Below are 19387 nucleotides of genomic sequence, written 5' to 3' on the forward strand. Positions count from 1 at the left end.
ATGGTCCACAGGGGAAGAGTGCATAAACTTGGCAAGAGAGGCGAGAGAGGGATAACAACCTTAATCATGCACAGGCTCCGGCCTTAACAGTTGAGTGGATGGTGGACCGAGGCCAAGCGGCCAAATAAGTGGAGTAGAAAGGCGCGAGTCTGCGCTGCGTGCCACGTACCAAACGCTCAATTCTCCCTCCTGGGCCCTGTATCCATCTCTCGTTCGCTCTCTGTGGCTAATGCAGAGCGATGGAGCAGCCTCGGGAGAATAGCTGGAGAAAGCTCAGAGAAAGACAAATTAAAAGGAGCTCAGCGCAGCAGCAAATGCTGGAGAACAGCGCTCAGCTGACCCGTTAAATGAGTAATTCGGTAAAGGTGTGTTAATCCGTGCGGCGCCCCGAGAGCCCAGCGAAACACTCTGGGAAGATACCTGGCGTGGCAACGGGACTCTTCAACGCTGCGATCTAGAAACGCTGCTAGTCCTGGGTCGTAGTCCCTCTACCCTGTCTCGCTTAAAGAGAGGGGGTTCCTGGGTTGCAATACGTTGGAGAGCAGGTGATCAGATGCATGGTTGGCGAGCCCCTGGCGCATGGCAGAATGATTGAGGCCAGGGTCCTAGCTGCAAGCCCATCCCTGCGTCCCAGTACATTACCTGCCTGCCCCATGACTGGCAGGGCTGGAGAACCCTGAGACTTAAGGATCTTATAGGTGGCAGGGGTGGAAAAGAAGAGTTCTCTCCGGTCCTGGAAAGCTCTAATTGTCAGAAAAACTAGGTGGATTGCGTCTTTAAAAGCAAGTTCCAGTCTGCGGGGAACCAAGCAGGTGAACTCCTGACTGAACTAGATACCTGTTCAGCGGCTAGAACTGGAGACTGGGAGAGCTGGAAAACTTTTAGTGGCTTTCCATACCTGCACTCAGTTGAGCGCTCGCCCCAATCCTGTACGCCGGCCTACTCTGGTAAGGACGCTAGACGGCGCTGCCGGGACACGCTTTCCTTCTCCGGAGAAAGGTAAGAGAGCGCTTTTTTTTTTTTTAAACCAGGGGATGGGGGACTTGGGGTTGGCAGCCTTTCTCAATCTGCCTCCCCTCCCCGCGCTCCCAAATCTAAAGGGGTGTGGAAGAGGAGGAGGAGCAGAAGCAGCTCTTTTCGTGACGCGCCAGAGCGCTTCTCTCTAATTCCCACCTCCTCCCCGGTGCAATCAGTCAGCCAGGAGGCACCAAACTGTTAGCGACAAAAACGCAGCTCTCGGTCACTCCCACTACCCTCCCACCCGCACTCCAGGCATATTTTGGAGGCGGCAGTAGCGGTGGCAGGATGTGAGGCGAGCCTGGGGCTCATTTCCAGGCGCCCCTCCCTCTTCGGAACTAAGGGAGACTTGTGGGCTTTTGCACACTGGCTGTAGGGTTCCCGGGAAAGACTGGAGCAGCGAACAGGAGGGAGAGAGGTGGACAGGCAGAGTCTGCACCTGCCGCCTGCACCTCCTTTAGGGCGACAGGGCAGCTGGTGTTTCGCTCCTGGAGTGTGCCTACCTCGCAAGGGGGGCGAGGGCCACAGGCTGAGGCGCCCGCGTCCCGGAGTGCACCGCTTGGCCGAGGCAAGGTGTTGCTGGAGCAAGGCTGCTCCGAAGCGAAGTCGCGCAAAAGGAAGAGTCTGGGAGGCAGGCGACTTAGGAGAGTCTAGTCACTGAGAGACAGAGGCAGCATCTGCCATTCTAACTACGGAGCTGAGTAATTTAGAAACCCTCCTCAACTCTCCCTTTCCAGCTCTCCCCAAAGTCCACAGAAGCTCTGCTGAACTCTAGAAATCTTCCCTGGCTGGGGGGAAGTTTACTAGCATCCTCTTTGGCTAAGACAGGGAGTGGAGAAAACAGGCGGGGCTGTACTGTCCGCTGTTTGGGGAGACGCGGTCTTCCTCGCGCCCCCTTCAGCCACTCCGACTGCCTGGGAAGTCCCAGCCCGCGCTCTCCGGAACCCGGCTCGCCGTCTCGCCGTCTCGCCCTGGACATGGAACTACGCATCTGAGACCTGCTGGACGTTTTGCTGGCCGTTTTGCAAGACTCAGGTAATGCCCACTCGCAGAGCTGGAGAGTTGACTGGCAAGGGCCAGGGGAGAACGCGCTGCGCTCTCAGTTGGCAGCGGGGCAGGCCGCAGCCAATGGAGGCTTTATCTTTCCTGCAGCTCTGGTCTCCGCGCCTGGAAATTTGCCAGTTGGCTTTCTCTTCCTTTAGCCTTCCCAGAAAGTTTAGGGAATAGAGCTCCGAAGGCCAGGGGCTCTTCGCCTGGGAGGAGCGTGCGCTGTCCTTCAGGTGCCCGCGGGCCCAAGCGTTGCGTTTCCGCGGCGGGATCTTCATGCTCTCTGCGGCTGGCGCGCGGGCTCTGCAGCCTGGAAGGCAATTTCCAACTGGGCGCTTCTGACTGCCCACATTTCTGCCGCAGCTGGGAGAGCAACTGGAGCTGGGAAGAGGCTCAAGGCGGCTCCTGGGTGGAGCAGCGAGGGGTTCCCCAGCAATACGCTGCCGCTCCTGGGATTCCCACCAAGCACTAGGCAGGGGAGATCGCTGGATATCTGGGGCCATCTCTATGCTCCTGCACTGAGAGCCTGAAGGTACTTCCCCTGTGGTTCCCGAGACGCCCCCTTTCCTCTTCCCGCAAGAATCCCCGATACCCTTAGAGTGGGTTTCCCAGGTCCCCACTGCTGCTCAGGCGTGAGGATCTGCCCGCGCCAAGTTGCGCTTCAGACTCCTTGTGAAGGAGCACTAGAGTGGGAGAGTAGGGATAGCCACTCGCGAGTGGCTCGCCTTGCCTTTCTGGGCCTGGCATTGGAGCAAACAGCTTGATCTGTCACTATCAGACGTTTAAGAAAAATGCTTTGGCAAGGAGACCCTGGCAAGGGAAATGTGTATTATAACAAATGTCTGCTTCAGGGGTTTCTCCTGGTCCCTGCAGCCATCCCCTCGCCATCTGTGCCGCCCAAGGACTTAGAGACATTAGTAAACAAGTATTCAAGATTTTCCCCTTGCCACCCACAAAAGTTGTGACTGCACAGAAGTGTTGGAAAAGTACTTCTCAGTTGAAAGCTACTCTAGAGCCTATCACAGGCGTTTTTTCAGGGGGAGTCTATTTAGGAGTATCTTGTCCCCGAATGAGGAAGCGGGACCTGCCCACCACCACTACCTTCAATCGAATGTGTAGACCTCCAAGAAGGAATCCTCCTTTATTTTCCTGGCCAGGGGAACCAAGCTGTAGATTATTAAACATGCGGCATAGCTGGGAACAGATCCCAAGGAAGTAAGGGAGGGAGGGAGGAAAGGACACTTCTCTGAGCCTGCAAGTTCAGCACGGGCGTCCTACAGTTCAGGAAGACTACCTCAGTTACAGAGTCCCTGGGAATGAAGGAGTTAAGTTTTTGGGACAAGTGTCTGGGACTGGGGTCCATTTTCCCACTGACATCCTCATCTCCCACCCCACCGCAGCAGCCGACCCAAGGTTTTGGCTTCATCTCTGAGCCGCCCCGTAAGGTGTGAACTCTCTAATTTGCGGTCCGCCCTGGGCTAGATAGCCCACAATTACCCACCGTGGAAGCAGATTATTTGGGGCACTAGTATCCATGCATTGTTGTACCACTGGGCTCTTTGCCAGCAGGGTCTCGGATACTTAGGCTTCCACCCCTTCTTGCCTCACAGAACGCGTTCTTCTCCATGCTTCCTGCTTCCCCAAAGATAGCAATTGGGCAACTACCCTGGGACTTAGGGAGGGTGAAATTCCCAAGTATTCCTGAGCCGAGGCTTCAGCAGAAGTGCCTATCTTCGCCACTTGCATCCCTTCTACTCCTCTCCTCCGTGGAGCAACCCCTGCTCTATGGCCAGTACAGTCGCACCGTGCAGCTGCTGGACCCGATGCGGAGACTCCAGTTTTAAAGCACCTGCTTACAGTTAGCTCTCCAATTTGAGGGCTGCCCTGGGGTAGACAGCCTGCAATTACTGAGGTGGAAGCAGCTGATTTAAATAGCGTTTAAATGTGGATAAAGGGCTGTGGCATCAAAGGCTCCTGGCTTGCCCACTCTAACCCCAGCTGGTCTGAAGGAGAGGCAAGTTGCGACCAAAGCTGCCTCCGTGAACAGACAGCTGCAGCCGCTTCTGCTTCTGCCCTATAGGTCAAGGCCAGACCTTTAGAGCAGTAGGGTTGAGGATTTAAATCGGGCTTTGTGGAATAGCCTCTGCTGCCATCTCTGATATCTGGCCAGTCTTAGGTTGAGCAATTGGCCATTTTTAGTTTCTGCGGGGCTTCTACCACTTTGACCTCTCTGTGCAGAGGCTAAACGCACTGGTCAGGGGTGGTGGATATCAGGGTGCCCCTGGACTGTGGCATTTACAGGTAAAATCAAGTCTGAATCTTGATTTACCCATTCATTTCCTGAGAAATAGTTCCTCAATGGTGTAGAACATTCTTGTTTGCCAATAACTGGCAATAGGGTCCATACACACATATGCTGCTTACTAGGGTGAACTGATGGTGAGATAACCTGGAGAACAGCCCCTTATAACCATCTGGAACATGTCTCCACAGCTGCAAAGCCCATTGAAATTTTATTTAGCTTTAAAAAGACATGCTGTAAAGAATCTGACCATATAAAAAAGATGAATTATGAAGTGACTATTTCAGTTTTGTTTAAAAGAATAAACTTCACTTTATCAAATACACTGGCTTCCATAGTTTATTGAAGTGTCTCAGTGCAAACATTTGCTATTTGGGAAGAAGGGGAAAGATTGGGAAGGTGGAATGAGTTAAAATATGGTTGAAATGATCGTATACATTGGTAAAACAGAACTTTGTGTTCACATCTGTGCCTTAAATAAAATCATCACTGTGTGCAATGTGAGGCCCTGAGTAGATTCTGTGACAGGTTGTAGCACTATGATGAAACCAAAGGGGAACATATATTTATCCTTTGTATTTGGAAATTTCCTGTAACTGCAGCAGTAATGATTACAGCTGGGACTGTTGGAAGACAAATGTACACACTGCCTTCTTCATTTGAGAAGTACCATAACCTCCTTTGTGAAAATGCACTGTAATCAAGTGGAAGAGATAAAAAGTCCCAAGTTTGAGGTCTTCACTAATAATATATAAAAGAAAAATCATTGCCAAACCTCGAGATGTAGACTAACAGGGTTTTTTCAAGGCTGGTTTCTAGCTGTAGTCAGAAACTCACACCTTTTAATCTCTAAGAACTGTCCCTTGATCCTAGGTCAGAAAGCTGTGATTGCAGCCAACTTGGTAGAGAAAGGTAAATGTGGAATGTGCAATATGTGCTTTAATTATCCTGAGCTAGGACTTGAAAATAAGCCTCTCATTATCTTTAGACTTGGAGCTGCAAGTGCCAAGGAATTTGCCAAAATAAAATGTGTCTGTCCAGGCTGGGCATGGTGGCTCACATCTGTAACAATCCCAGCACTTTGGGAGGCTGAGGCGGGAGGATCACTTGAGCCCAGGAGTTTGAGATTAGTCTGGGCAACATAGTGACACCCCACCTCTATTTTAAAAATGTGTCTAATGTAAGGCCTGATGCAAAGATGTAACACATGGATCCATCTGGCCAAAGCTACCGCTATTTGGGCTGGTTCACTTTGAGTTATCTCCTAATGAGATCAGAGGCACTAGAGTGAGTCCACTGTGGGGCAGTTTCTTTTGGGCTTCCCCAGCCACAGACATGGTTCCAAATCTTTTGTCAAATGATCTAAATACATATTCCCTGTGCCAAGGAGCCTAGATTTAGTAGCCTTCTTGCTTTATTTTTCCCATTAATCTCACAGCTTCGTGTAGCTATACCTTGGCTTCTCTCTTGAGTTTCAAAATGCTTTTTAGCTGGTTTGCTTTATTCCTGTATTTGGGTGTTCTGTTGGCATGAAAATGTATTAAAACACTGACTTGACATTTTCCCCAAGCAAACTTTTGTTTTTTTATCTCTTCCTTTTAATGAGGTCCTCATTCTCTAACCCTAGCACCTCTGATCTCATTCATCTGTGACTGCTCCTGTGTGCCTCATCCATCACTACCTCGTGCATCCTGTCTTTTATTAAATGCCCTGAATTCTGTCTCTAGAATAGGTTTTCTCCTTTGCATTTGTACTGCCACCACTTGCAGTTATGTCTTCTAGATTCTTGATCTGGCCTGCTACAAAAGCCTTTTCTTGCTGTCTTTGATCTGCTCTCTAATTCAATATATCCTACATGTTAGGATTAATCTTCCTGTAGCTCATGTAGTTCTTTATTTAAAAGTGTTACTTAGTGAGTGGTTGTTAAGTCATACAGATTGTTACTGAATCTAAAATAATCTCTAACCATTTGAGTTGCCTGATGCATTAAATAAGTTGCATTGTAACCTTAGGAAGTGATATGGTTTGGCTGTGTCCCCACCCAAATCTTACCTTGAATTGTAATAGTCCCCATGTATCAAGGACGGGGCCAGGTGGAGATAATTGAATCATGGGGATGGTTTCCCCCTACTGTTCTTGTGGTAGTGAATAAATCTCACAAGATCTGATGGTTTTATAAATGGGAATTCTCCTGAACAAGCTCTCTTGCCTGCCGCCATGTAAGACATGCTTTTGCTTCTCCTTTGCCTTCTACCATGATTGTGAGGCCTCCCCAGCCATGCGGAACTGTGAGTCCACTAAACCTCTTTCTTTTATAAATTACCCAGTCTTGGGTATGTCTTTATTAGCAGTATGAGAACAAACTAATACAGGAAGTTCTCTAACATTGCAGATGAGTACATAGCATGGCCAACCATTTGGTGGGAACTCAAACATCAGATTTGGGACATTTGTTGCCTAACCCAGAGAGTCCATATCATCCTTTCAATATCCAGGGATCCAAATAGTGTGTTGTTTCCTATCAGTTGGCCTGCTGAAATTACACCTTTTAAAAATTATTAGAACTGTGTTTTATAGTCTTTTGTTTGTTAACAGTCTATTGCTATGCCCAAATAGGTCATTTTGCTCTGGCTTACTTGGGTGTGTGTCACTCTAGGAATCACCTAGATCATTGTATTATGTTATGAATTTTTAACATTTATGTTGTGCTTGCTTTATACTTTGGGGAATGCCCTTCCCCTTTCTTTACCTTGCTTAATATTTATAATTATTTGTGAGGCAGGTGGTCTGTCCAAATTGGGAAACTTTGTTTTATTGGCATCACAAAGCTATTATTGCTCTGGGGTCCTGGCTCAGATAGCTCTAGACTAAAGGGATTTTATTCTCTCCTCATTAGCTGTAAAACTAAGTCCAAATTCTTTAGCCAGAAGTTTAAGGCTCTTTAATATTTAGCCTCAGTGTACCTAGTAAGCCACATTTCTTACTACCTTCTTGTTCACATAATCTAGCCAGACTGGATCACTCACCATTATCCAGTTATAACCTTTGTTATATATCTTTTGTGCCCTTGCTTATGCCATTCTTTTCCCTGGAGTATTTTTCCTCCCAATTTCCATCTCTACTTCTCTGCCTGTTGAAAACAAACCATATTCAAGAAACAGCTTAATGCAACTCTCCTAATTTATCTCTCATACCTCATAGCTAAAATAATCTGTCCCTTTTCTTTTTCTTTCTTTTCTTTTAGACAGGGCCTCACTCTGCCACCCAGGCTGGAGTGCAGTGGTGTGATCACAGCTCACTGCAGCCTTGACCTCACAGGCTCAAGCAATCCTCTCACCTCAGCCTCCCGCCCCCAGTAGCTGGGACTACAGGTGCATGCCACCATGCCCGGCTAATTTTTGTATATTTTTTTGTAGAGATATGGTTTTGTCATGTTGCCCACGCTGGTCTTGAACTCTGGGCTCAAGCCATCTGCCTGCCTTGGCTTCCCAAAGTGCCGCGGTTACAGGTGTGAACCGCTGTGCTCAGCAATCTCTCCCTTTTCATAACTCTCTTGGCACATTGTTGATCCCCCTTTTATGATATTTACCTTGTTCTGCAACCATTATTGTTATTTGTGTATCACTCTATCTCCTCTACTAAATTTTAAACTTTTGGAAGGCTGTCTTTTGTTCTGCAGAGTGCCAAGGGTATAGGAAGCATCTGTTACATACTTATTTAATTGAGCTGCCTTTGAGATCTCAGTGTTAGCCTTAGCATTTTACTATGTAAATGATAGTTTCAGGTTAAGTAGGAAATTGCCAAATCTATTATTTGCCAATAATGTCATGAAGCAGTATAATAGGGCACTGATTTTTTTAAAACAGCTATGCTCTATAAGTGCTCTATTCAATAAATATGCAGTTGTATAAATTTAAACTGATTACAATTAAATAAGACTAAAAATTTCGGTTCCTCAGTCACCTGGCCACATTTCAAGTACTTGATAGCCACATGTGGTCAGTGAATACCATATTGGAAAGTACAGCTATAGAGTATTCCCATCACCAGAGAAAGTTCTACTGGACAGAACTATTATACAACAATGGTTCTCAACACTTGTTTCCACCAAAAACATGTTCACAAAGGTGACTGCTTTCATGGGTTTATGCAGAATTCCCAGTGCCATAGTGCTGCCACTTTTCTTCCTTCTCAGAACACAAATTAGTAACATTACAGGAATCATCTTGACTCTGTTTGGGAGACAAATTAGATATTTATGTCATATCAAACACTAGAATAAATTCCAGATAAAACTCTGAAGAAGAAAAAATTATAAAGAACTTGATCTATCACATATAACTTATATTGGAAATTATAATGATTAAAATACTATGGTACTTGTGTAGGATCAGACACATTACTATAACAGAACAGTGTCCAAAGAAATAAGTATATTATGGATTTTAAGAAACGACAAAGATTTCAAATCCATGGGTTTGAGGGAAAAGATATATTTTTCAGTAAATGTGATTAGGACAACAGCTGGTCATTGAGGGGAAATTTAATAAAGCTACATCTATACTCACTATTTAAACCAAAGTTAATTCCAGCTGACTCAAAGATTTAAATGTAAGAAAAACTATAAAGACACTCAAAGGTATTTTAGATTATTTGAAAATCTATATAATTACAATTTAACATTTTATTTTATGATATGTTTATAGTCTTGAGATGGAGAAGGTTTTTCTAATTATGAAGACTGAAGGCTTAAAGGAAAAGATTGATACATTTAACCTTCAAAAAAGTCTCTATGGTAAAAAATACCATAATCAAGGTTAATTAAAAAACTAGGAAAAATATCTGTGACACATAACAATGGGTAGTTATTCTTAACATAAAAGAACTTCCACATATTAATTACAAAATAAATCTCATAGAAAAAATGGGGAAAATTCATGAATAGAATACTCACCAAAAAAGGAATACCAAACTCACTTTGCAAATAAAAACTAATAGTTTTCACATATCAGATTAAGAAGGCTTCAAAAACCAACATAAAACATGGTGTTGACAAACCTGTGAGGATATGGATGATCCAATGTACTGTTTAAATTGGTCCATTTCCAAAGATTGCATTGGCAATCTGTATAAAAATGTAAAATACCTTCTATGATTTAGCAATTTCACTAAGTATTCTAAGAAGATAAATGCAAGTACTAAAACATGTATACACAAGGATGTTCATTAATGTTTCATTTATACTGGCAAAGCTTTGAAAACAATATAAGTGGCTCTAATAGTGTATTGACTAGGTCAATTGGGATGTATCATTTTAATCAGTTACTTGGACACATTAAAGACAAAGCAGACCTACATTTATTGATATGGAAATATATCCATAAATATAATTTAATGGAAAAGGTAGCTTACAAAGAAACATAATTCAATTTTTTCACTTGTTTATGTATTTGTGTACATCTATGTGTGCATATAAGCATATGAAATGTATAGAAAGTTTTTCACCAAAATGTTAATTATAGGTGAAAAGACTTGGAATTTTCTTTAAAAAATCAGCCTGTGCTTTTGTTTATTTACAGTGAGAATAATACAAGCATATATTTTATAATGCATTTAAAATGCTTATGGTACTCAATACTCTGCTTAAAGCACAGTGGCAGTTATTATGCTTATATAATTTATAAGATAAGCTAGTCAAAGTTAAATGTGAACTTCAGGAGGATTCAAGTGTTAAATGTAAAACAAGGAAAGTATATAATAACTAAAATATAATAAAAGTAACCTGGGAGCAGGACTTTCTAATAATAATAACAGAAGAAACCAGAAAAATCAATAGAGCATTTTACATAAACATAGAAAATGTATATGGATAAACATATAATAATAAAGATAAATTGGAACAAACAATTGTAATATTTGATATGTAAAGGTTTATATTAGCTCAAAAATATAACTTTCCATCAGCTAACCACCCACAAATAATAAGGTGTTATTTGGACTCTTATTTTTTATATTATAAACATATTGTATATATCCTATAAATATATAGAGTTATTGAAGTATTTTACATGCTAGCTCTGGTAACACTTGCAGTGATTCTAGAGGAATATGGATTGGGGAATATGGGGAAAGGACCATGTAGTGTAATTTTCTGCTCTAACTAGACAAGGATAAAGCCTCATAAGATAGTGGCAGATGCTGCATATCTTGGCATGAACTTACCTGCTCCATTGTTCTCTATAGATTTACAGCTGCCAGTGCCACTATCAGTACAGGGAATGGTCTTGCCAGTGCCACTATCTATACAGGGAATGGTCTTGCCAGATCCAAAAATACAGCTGACTTTTTCCCCTATACACCATTAGTTTTTTAATATTCAGCATCTATGTCACCATATTTCCATTTAAGGGGATGTTTAGAACTAACAGCTCTCCTGGTTCTTGAACCAAACTCAGAATCAAAAAGGTCACATCCTCATCTGAGGAAAGAAAACCAGATCAGGGCCCAGATATCCTTTGGTGAAATATCTGCTTTAAACTTTCTAGAAAATGGAAAAATCAATTTCCCTAATGTCTATTTCCTAGGTCTTATTTAATGCCCCTAAATAAGTTGTGACACAGAATTTAGACTAAGGACTATGACCACAAATAATGATAGCTAACATTTAGTGGAGACTAATTATATTCTGGGTTCTATTCTTAGTACAGCTTTATATGTATTAACTCATTTCATATTAATAATCTATTTTACTGGGAGGTAGGTGGTATTTTTATTACAATTTTTAGATGAGGAAACTGAGACACAGAGTTCAGTAATTTGCCTAAAGTCACAAAGCTATTGAAATGGCTGTTCTGGGGTGAGAACCCAGCCAGTCTCGCTCTAAAACCCATGCATTTAAACGTGACACAAAAGTATGTATACTAAGAGTAGTAACAGATACTATTTAGCTCAGTTATGTAGCTTTCAAATTTTCTACAATTAAGATATGTTACTTCTATAATCACAAAATATATGATATTAAAAATTAAAGCTTCAGATGGAGCCATAGACATAGCCCTCTCAACTCTTCAATTTTGTCTTTATATTCTTTTTTATAAAAGTATCCTAAGGCATTGTACCACAGGATATATCATTTAAAAAGCCTACTTAATATTTGGAGGTGGTAATTGCAATCTGTTGACCAAAGATAATTGCATTTTGCAACCAGAAGGGATGATGGGGTAAAACCTCTGAAACTTTTGCTTCGGAGTCTAAAATGTACAATTATTTCCCAATTGAACCTAATAACTGCTTTATAATATCATTTCCTTTGTTATCCAGCCTAAACTTTGTAGTATTGTCCTTTTGCTAATATCTTCATCTGATTCTAGACTCATTATCTTGTCACTAAATCTGCCTACAACACCTCCCTCTCCGTTTTTGGATCAATCTAACCACCACTTTCTCTGTTTCAACATCTCTATGGCTGAACTCTAGAGAAGTTCATACCTGTGCCAGAAACAGTACATGGTCTAAAACCTCATTTGGGCCCTGCAGAGGTGCTAGGAAGACCTTTTACATGTACATATTCAGCTTTCTTTCCCATCTGTTTCCCATGGTAGTTATTTCAAACACCCACTGCTCATCTCAGACTACATTTTTCCATTCAGGCAGTTGTTCTTGCCTTTGACTTTGCTTTCAGACTTGACTTTCTAACTCCATTCATTCTCTTGCCTCCTCCCCTTCCCTTCCCATACTCACCCAATTCCCTAGTGTTTTGTTCAAAGTGAGTAATTCCGTTGGATCCTGTGTTTAAGAGTTCCATGTCCTCAGTTATCCTCTGTTTTCTCTGGGAAGTAGCAGTAGTTGGGAAGGAAGTCTGAATAGCCAATTGGAGCATTGGAGCTTGGGGGAAAGAGGTCATTAATAAATGCAGAAGAATATTTAGGTAAGAGTGAGAGTTCCAATGAGGTTAGAGATCATGACTTTATAAGTGAAAATAGTCTACACAGCTGTGCAGTTTTTTCAAGCTCTGCTCAGGTGTAAGAATGGAGAAAGTGGACAGTTGTGTTGATCCAGAACTGAGTTTTGCCAGGATCCATCACAGGGACAAAAGAATGAGAAGGTGAAGATATTAGTACAAGTTGTGGAAGTGATGGATTATGAATTGAAACTGTATAGGGAAGGAAGCATCACGGACTGATAAGTAAGGTAAAAACTGGTTGTGAGGTGGGAAGAAAGTACAAGGGTGGTCGGGGACTGATAATTAAGGTAAAAACTGGTTGTGAGGTGGGAAGAAAGCACAAGGGTGGTCGGGGACTGATAATTGAGGTAAAAACTGGTTGTGAGGTGGGAAGAAAGCACAAGGGTGGTCGGGGTCTGTATGAGGAGGACACAAGAGCAGGGTGATGATGCAGTCCAGCAGTGGCTAGGGCTTATATCAGGAGAGTATATGAGGGATGGTAGCCTTGCAGGGGCCAGGACTCATACAGGGTGGGGTGGCAGTCTGGCAAGGCCGGATAGTTGACTACATGCTGGGAGAATGAGCAAATAAATATATTAAGAGTAATAGGAGTGGGTTTCTCACTGTCATAGAAGGCAGTTACAAATATGGAAAGGCGGGAGGCTAGAAGGGACTCTGTGGTTTTGAATTGGAATTATCAGAGTCATTCATGGCTATTTCTGTCTCCATCTATGTATATATTTATGTTTCTATTTGTCTATGTAAATGATTATATATCTTACACATATGTATATTTCCTAACTTTGTCCACTGAGAGGGCCAGGAATAGCAACACATTAGTAGCGATAAACATAACAAACACCCACATCTTAGTTTGTCAATAGTAATCTTCACTAAAAGTAATCAGAGTTCTTTGAAGAAATTGCTTATCTCAGGCCTGGGGCAGAGAAGCAAAAAGATGAGGGCGGGCACATCTTGTGCTGCCAGAAAGTAAGAAGTGCTCAAACAATGATAGGGGCATGTGAAAAGACAGAAAGAGAGTTTGAAGGGGCTCCTACTAGTGCTATCTCCAAGAATAGAGAGAATGCTAAAGCTGAATGGCATGAGCCTCAAAGAGGCAGAGGTTTTTACATGAAGGCAGTGATAGAAGTGGCAGTGTGAAGACACCTTACACATTTCCTGATCCTGAGCTGGATCTACCAGAGAGGGCTGAAGGGGGTTCTTTTAATGTTGAATCAGTCCCAAGGCAGAGATCATGTGCAGAATGGTGGTAAGGGATCTGGAAGGGCACACAGAGGGGATCCAGCACAGTAGTAAAGAGATACAGGCAACAGGGAATACAACAAAGATAAGAGGTGAAGAGAAACTCTAGCATTTCAGTTGTGCAAATAGGTCAAGGGAACAACTTATTGAGATTTTCAGCAGGAAGAGAGAGGGCTCCAGGAGGGATGTTCCAGGAAAATTATTTTCATGAGTTTTTAATGATCTGTTGGAAAGTTTGGGGGCACTTGGTTATAGAGATATAGAAAAATAAGTCATGTGAAAATGAGACAATTTTCATACTATAACTGCAGGAAAAACAAAAAGTACAAGAAAGGAAATGAAATCATAATATACTATTTGGCTCACAACTTAATATTCATAATAATGTAAAATTATCACATAGCTATATTTGAATAATTGAGAGAGGACAACTGGTTATTATCTTCTGTATTAGGAACTTAATAGATAATATGTAATATTGACTAAGAAGCAGAAATATGAACATATTGTTTATAAACATGGAGATACATAACAGATGAAATAGCTTAAAAAGTTGAAATTGTCTTTAAGAAAAAGGACTTGGGGTAGGGGCAGAGAACTGCTGTTTTATATGTATTATAGAATTATGTATAAAGAAACATGTCAAAAAGTTATGGTGCAGAGAAATCAAAGACCTAAAAGCAAAAATACCATTCAACTCAGCAATTCCATTACTGGGTACGTGCCCAAAGAAATATAAATCACTCTATCATAATGACATGCATATGTATGGTCATTGCAGCACTATTCACAATAGCAAAGACATGGAATCAACCTAAATGCCCAGCAGTGGAAGATTGGATAAAGAAAATGTAGTACATATATATCATGGAATACTATGCAGCCATAAAAAAGAATGAAATCATGTCCTTTGCACCAACACAGATGGACCTGGAGGCCATTATCCTAAACAAACTAATGCAAGCTAATGCAGGAACAGAAAATAAAATCCCACATCTTCTCACTTATAAGTGGGAGCTAAACAACGAGAACACATGGACACAAAGAGGCGAGCAACACCCACTGGGGCCTACTTGAGGGTGGAGGGTGGGAGAGGATCAGAAAAAAATACTCATCAGGCACTAGCCTTAGTACCTGGGTGACAAAATAATCTGTGTACGAAACCCCTGTAACACATAGTTTACCTATATAACAAACCTGCACATGTATCCCTGAAGCTAAAATAAAAGTTAGAAAAGAAACTTAGGGCAAGACCAAAGTGAGGAGGACTATTTTAAAAACAGAACAATCTACTGGGGAGTTTTGAAGGCGGGAGCCAAAGGAGCAAGAGGAAAAATTATGCATGTCAAAATCTATTTTAACCACTTTTCTCAAACTAGAGCTCACTCTGTACTGCCCTCAGTACTATTTATATTAGAATCTTCCCCACCCCTATCCCCACACAAACATCCATTGATGTGCAGGACTCCTAATTAATTGCCCAAATTACCTGACTCTACTCTTCTGCCACAGTTTCAGTTACATTCTACAGCACTTAGAGCCACAAAATACCAAGAGGAAAACAAAGCAAAACATGTTTATATTACCTCTCACTATATTCAGGATTGATGTATTGATTAAACCTCTCTGTCACTTCCATAGTGAAAGGTTGTCCTGCCATTGGTCCATTGTATTATTTTCTTCCCCCAGTACTTTCTGGCTTCTTACATTGCAAATACTCACTGTCATCCTTCTCCCACTATGTCACCTTCTATATAGACATCTGTGTTCTGTCACAGCTTTTACATTTGAACAACTATTCATTTTATAGACATTACAAGTAAAATACATGGTCCTGCAAGGAATATTACAGTTGTACTTCAGGCACGCCTGCTTTACAATGTCAACAAGAGGGATCCATTAATTTATAGTTTTGTGTTTGGTAGGGGAACCATATAATATTCTACATATATTTAGTTCTCCAGAATGTAGCTTAATCAATATGGCACCGCAGGCAACCTGAAATACTGAAGGCAACATAAAATAAGATTGTCAGACCAAGAAATTTTATGTCTGCTGATGGGGGTTTAACTGTTTTGGAGGCTGCAGAAGGTATATATATTTAGAAGATTATAGTAAAGTCAATGATAGGAAAGAGTCAAACTGATGTGTATAAAAGGTGCTGAGGGAGAGAGAAGTCTGTATTTAGGACCCCAAGGCAGAAACTTCCAGGTTCTAATCCTTGCCTGCCAACCTTGAGCACTGTAGAGGTTTCAATAATATTTTCTATCTCTGAGTGTCATTAGACATTTATAAAGGGAATGCCTCATGTAGGAAAACCTGCAGTACCACCTTGAGCCAACCACTGACCTCTATGCCTGAGTTTGGCACCTGCCAAGTGAGATGGGCAGTTGAACTATGTGCCTTAAGTGCCTTTGAGTCCTGTGGTTCTATGATTTTAGCACCATGCTCTGCTTATCTCAAAGAGCTATTCTGAGGCTCAAATGAAATACTTGACATGCAAATGCCATAAAAGTTTCAAGTGCTATATGAATGAATGTAAAAGTGTTTTAAATTATGCATCTCTAAATATAACCAACAACTTGCACATGCTCTCCCAAACAAAGCAAATGGGCTTCTGGGCTTCAATTTTCAATTAGTCTCAAAACATATGATTTTACTTGTTCCAATTTTCAGAAGCAAAAGGAGCAAAAGATTCAAATTATGATCTTTATTAAGAAGGTACTAAGCCACTTAGAAATGCTGGGCACATTATGTGGCTCGGCCAACTTTTCACTGTTGTATTGTGTGGGTCTCCCAAATAGCTTTTACGGTGAAGACTAATAAAAATGATAGGAAAGTTAAAACTGAGCAGAATTAGATTAAATCTCAATCTGTATTCTGCAAGGGTTTTTATTTGTGTGTGCATACTTTTCTATATGCTTCTAATCTCTTCACATGGTTTATAGATCAGCTATTAGTTAATAGGTTCTGACATGTGATTAATAGGTAGGTATTTGAAAATTCATGTGGTGCATGCGTATGTCTACGGAGCAAGGTGCTGAATCTGCACATTCACCTCAGGAACATTGGGGATGGAACGTCAAGCCCAGAATTATCTTTTGCATGAAGGATGCTAGCTAGGGCCTTTCTAGGTCCCCAAGGGAGACACTGAAGATCCTTTTTCGTTAAATAAACATCCACTAAGAACCCGATAGGCTTCATATACTATACTATTAGCTGGGAACTTCTGACCTCAAGTGATCTGCCTGCCTCAGCCTCCCAAAGTGCTGGGATTATAGGTGTGAGCCACCATGCTTGGCCCAGCTTTTTCTTTCAGATAAAAATTTTTTCTTTGAGAAAAAAAATTGCTCCTTCCTTAAAAGTTCATCATGAATTCTCAAAGAGAGACACAATGGTCAGCTCCTATGACACTAAAATTTAGATACCAGAATAAAGAATGGAAGGTAAAAACTGCCCAAACTCTTTCTGGGGTGGTGGTCAGGAGGATCAGTCCCTGAGAAGACAGAGAACTTAAAGGATATACTTGAAATTTTTATTTAATGCAAAGTATAACACTTTCTGCCTAAATACTGCTGCATTAGAAGCATTTTATTGTAAAATCTCTTTCCAGGCACATACACTCCGCTGCTATGTACACAACTACAAAAACAGGCAAGGCCAAGAGCAGTCACACCAGCTGCTATGGTTTGTTAGTGGACAGAAATGCTTGAATTTGATTAAAGCAAATGCAACAAAGGTTTACATACTGTGAGTAAAAAAAATGCTTCAGAGCACCCAACTAGCAAACAGCATGTGCACACCTCAGGCCTACCTGAAATGGAGAGCAAAGAGTGATGTAAAGTGTGTTTGCATGAAAAAAAGACTGCTAAAACCGGCATTAGGCTGATTTTCAATTTATATTAAGGGTTGGTATACTTTTTTCTAACTTGGTGAACAGTCAACAAGTAATCATACAGCTTTTTCTTTTCTCTCTCTCTCTTTCTTTCTTTTTCTTTCCTTCTTTCCTTCCTTCCTTCCTCCCCTTCCTCCTCTTTCTCCTCTTTCTTTCTTTTTCTTTTTCTTTCTTTCTTTCTCTTTTTCTTTCTTTCTTTCTCTTTTTCTTTCTTTCTTTATTTCTTTCTTTCTCTCTCTCTCTCCCTTCCTTCCTTCTTTCTTTCTTTTCTCTCTTTTTCTTTCTTTCTCTTTCTTTCTTTCCTTCTTTCTTTCTTTTTCTTTCTTTCTTTCTCTTTTTCTTTCTTTCTTTTTCTTTCTCTTTCTTTCTTTCTCTCTCTCTCCTCTTTCTTTCTTTCTCTCTCTCTCTTTCTTTCTCTCTCTCTCCCTTCCTTCCTTCTTTCTTTCTTTTTCTTTCTTTTCTCTTTCTTTTTCTTTCTCTCTCTCTCTCTCTTTCTTTCTTTCTTTCTTTCTTTTTCTTTTCTTTCCTTTCTTATTGAGGTGATGGAGTATTAGTCTGTTGCCCAGGCTGGAGCACACTGGTGCGATATCGGCTCACTGCAGCTTCAACCTCCAGGTTCAAGTGATTCTCCTTCCTCAGCTTCCCTAGTAGCTGAGATTACAAGCATGTGCCACCATGCCAGGCTAATTTTTGTATTTTTAGTAGAGTCGGGGTTTCACCATGTTGGTCAGGCTGGTCTAAAACTTCTGACCTCAAGTGATCTGCCTGCCTCAGCCTCCCAAAGTGCTGGGATTATTGGTGTGAGCCACCATGCTTGGCCCAGGTTTTTCTTTCAGATAGACATGCATATACACATATGTTATCATTATTGAGGTACAATTTACATAACATAAATTTATCCATTTAAAGTGTATAATTCAATATTTTTTAGTATATTCACAGAGTCATGCAACCATCACCACAGTTTTAGATATTTTTATCATCTCAAAAAGGAACCCAATACCAATTAGCAGTTACACTCCATTTACCCAACATGATGCCTCAAGCCCAGACTTAGGCAACCATTAATCAACTTACTGCCTCTATAGATTTGCCTATTCTAAGCAATTCATATAAATGGAATCATACACTATGTGGCATTTTGCATCTAGCTCCCTTCGCTCTGGCATGATGTTTTCAAAGCGCATCCATTTTGTAGCAGGTGTATTTTATTCCTTTTTAATTAGATAATATTTCATAGTATCTATATATCACAATTTGTTTACCATTCATCAATTGATAGACATTTAGGTTGTTTCCACTTTTTTGTTATCATGAGTAGTCTTACAGCTTCTTACATCAGTTTCTAATTAGCATGCACATCACTAAGCACTGATCCAGATATTAAAATATACTACTCTTCATAAGCTGGCCATCCCCCAATTCCTTGCCAAATCACCAAAATCAGTTAAACATATTTGGAAAACTAGACAATAGGTATAGGCAGATAATAGGCACTTAATGTTTCCTGACTCAGGAATTAATGGATGAGAAAAATCATTCCTTCAGTTCTAATTCTCCTTACAATAACATCCCTACCAGTGCCACCTGGATATTGTGTCAAGGTATGCTAGAGCTGGAATGAACGTGGAGTCCCGGGTTCCTCAAAGTGTGGGTCAAGAACCACATGTGTCAGATCCACCAGGGGAGCTTATTAAAAATACCTATTTCTGTACCCCCACCCCAGAGAATCTGATTCAATAAATCTCGGGGTGAGGCCATAGGAAGCTGCCTTTGTAATAAGCACCCCAGATAATACAAATGCATGTTAGAGTTTGAGAATCATTAATTTAGTCCAACCTCCCTACTCTATAGGAGAAGAAGTTTAGGACTTGGGTGGGGAAGGGACATGTTCAAGGTTACAGGGCATGGTAAAGATAAT

General features: G+C 41.5%; 1 protein-coding gene across 1 annotated transcript in view; it reads left to right on the forward strand.

Moving 5' to 3' along the window:
* Positions 1-1191: 1191 nt before the first annotated feature.
* IL1RAPL2 (interleukin 1 receptor accessory protein like 2) overlaps positions 1192-19387 on the forward strand; it is a 1227386-nt gene continuing 1209190 nt past the window's right edge. The window contains exon 1 of the mRNA XM_004064643.3: positions 1192-2052. The gene's annotated coding sequence lies outside the window, so the exon portion shown is untranslated. The remainder of the gene's footprint in view (positions 2053-19387) is intronic.

Source organism: Gorilla gorilla, chromosome X (assembly GCF_029281585.2).
Source record: "Gorilla gorilla gorilla isolate KB3781 chromosome X, NHGRI_mGorGor1-v2.1_pri, whole genome shotgun sequence".
Classification (NCBI taxonomy): Eukaryota; Metazoa; Chordata; class Mammalia; order Primates; family Hominidae; genus Gorilla; species Gorilla gorilla.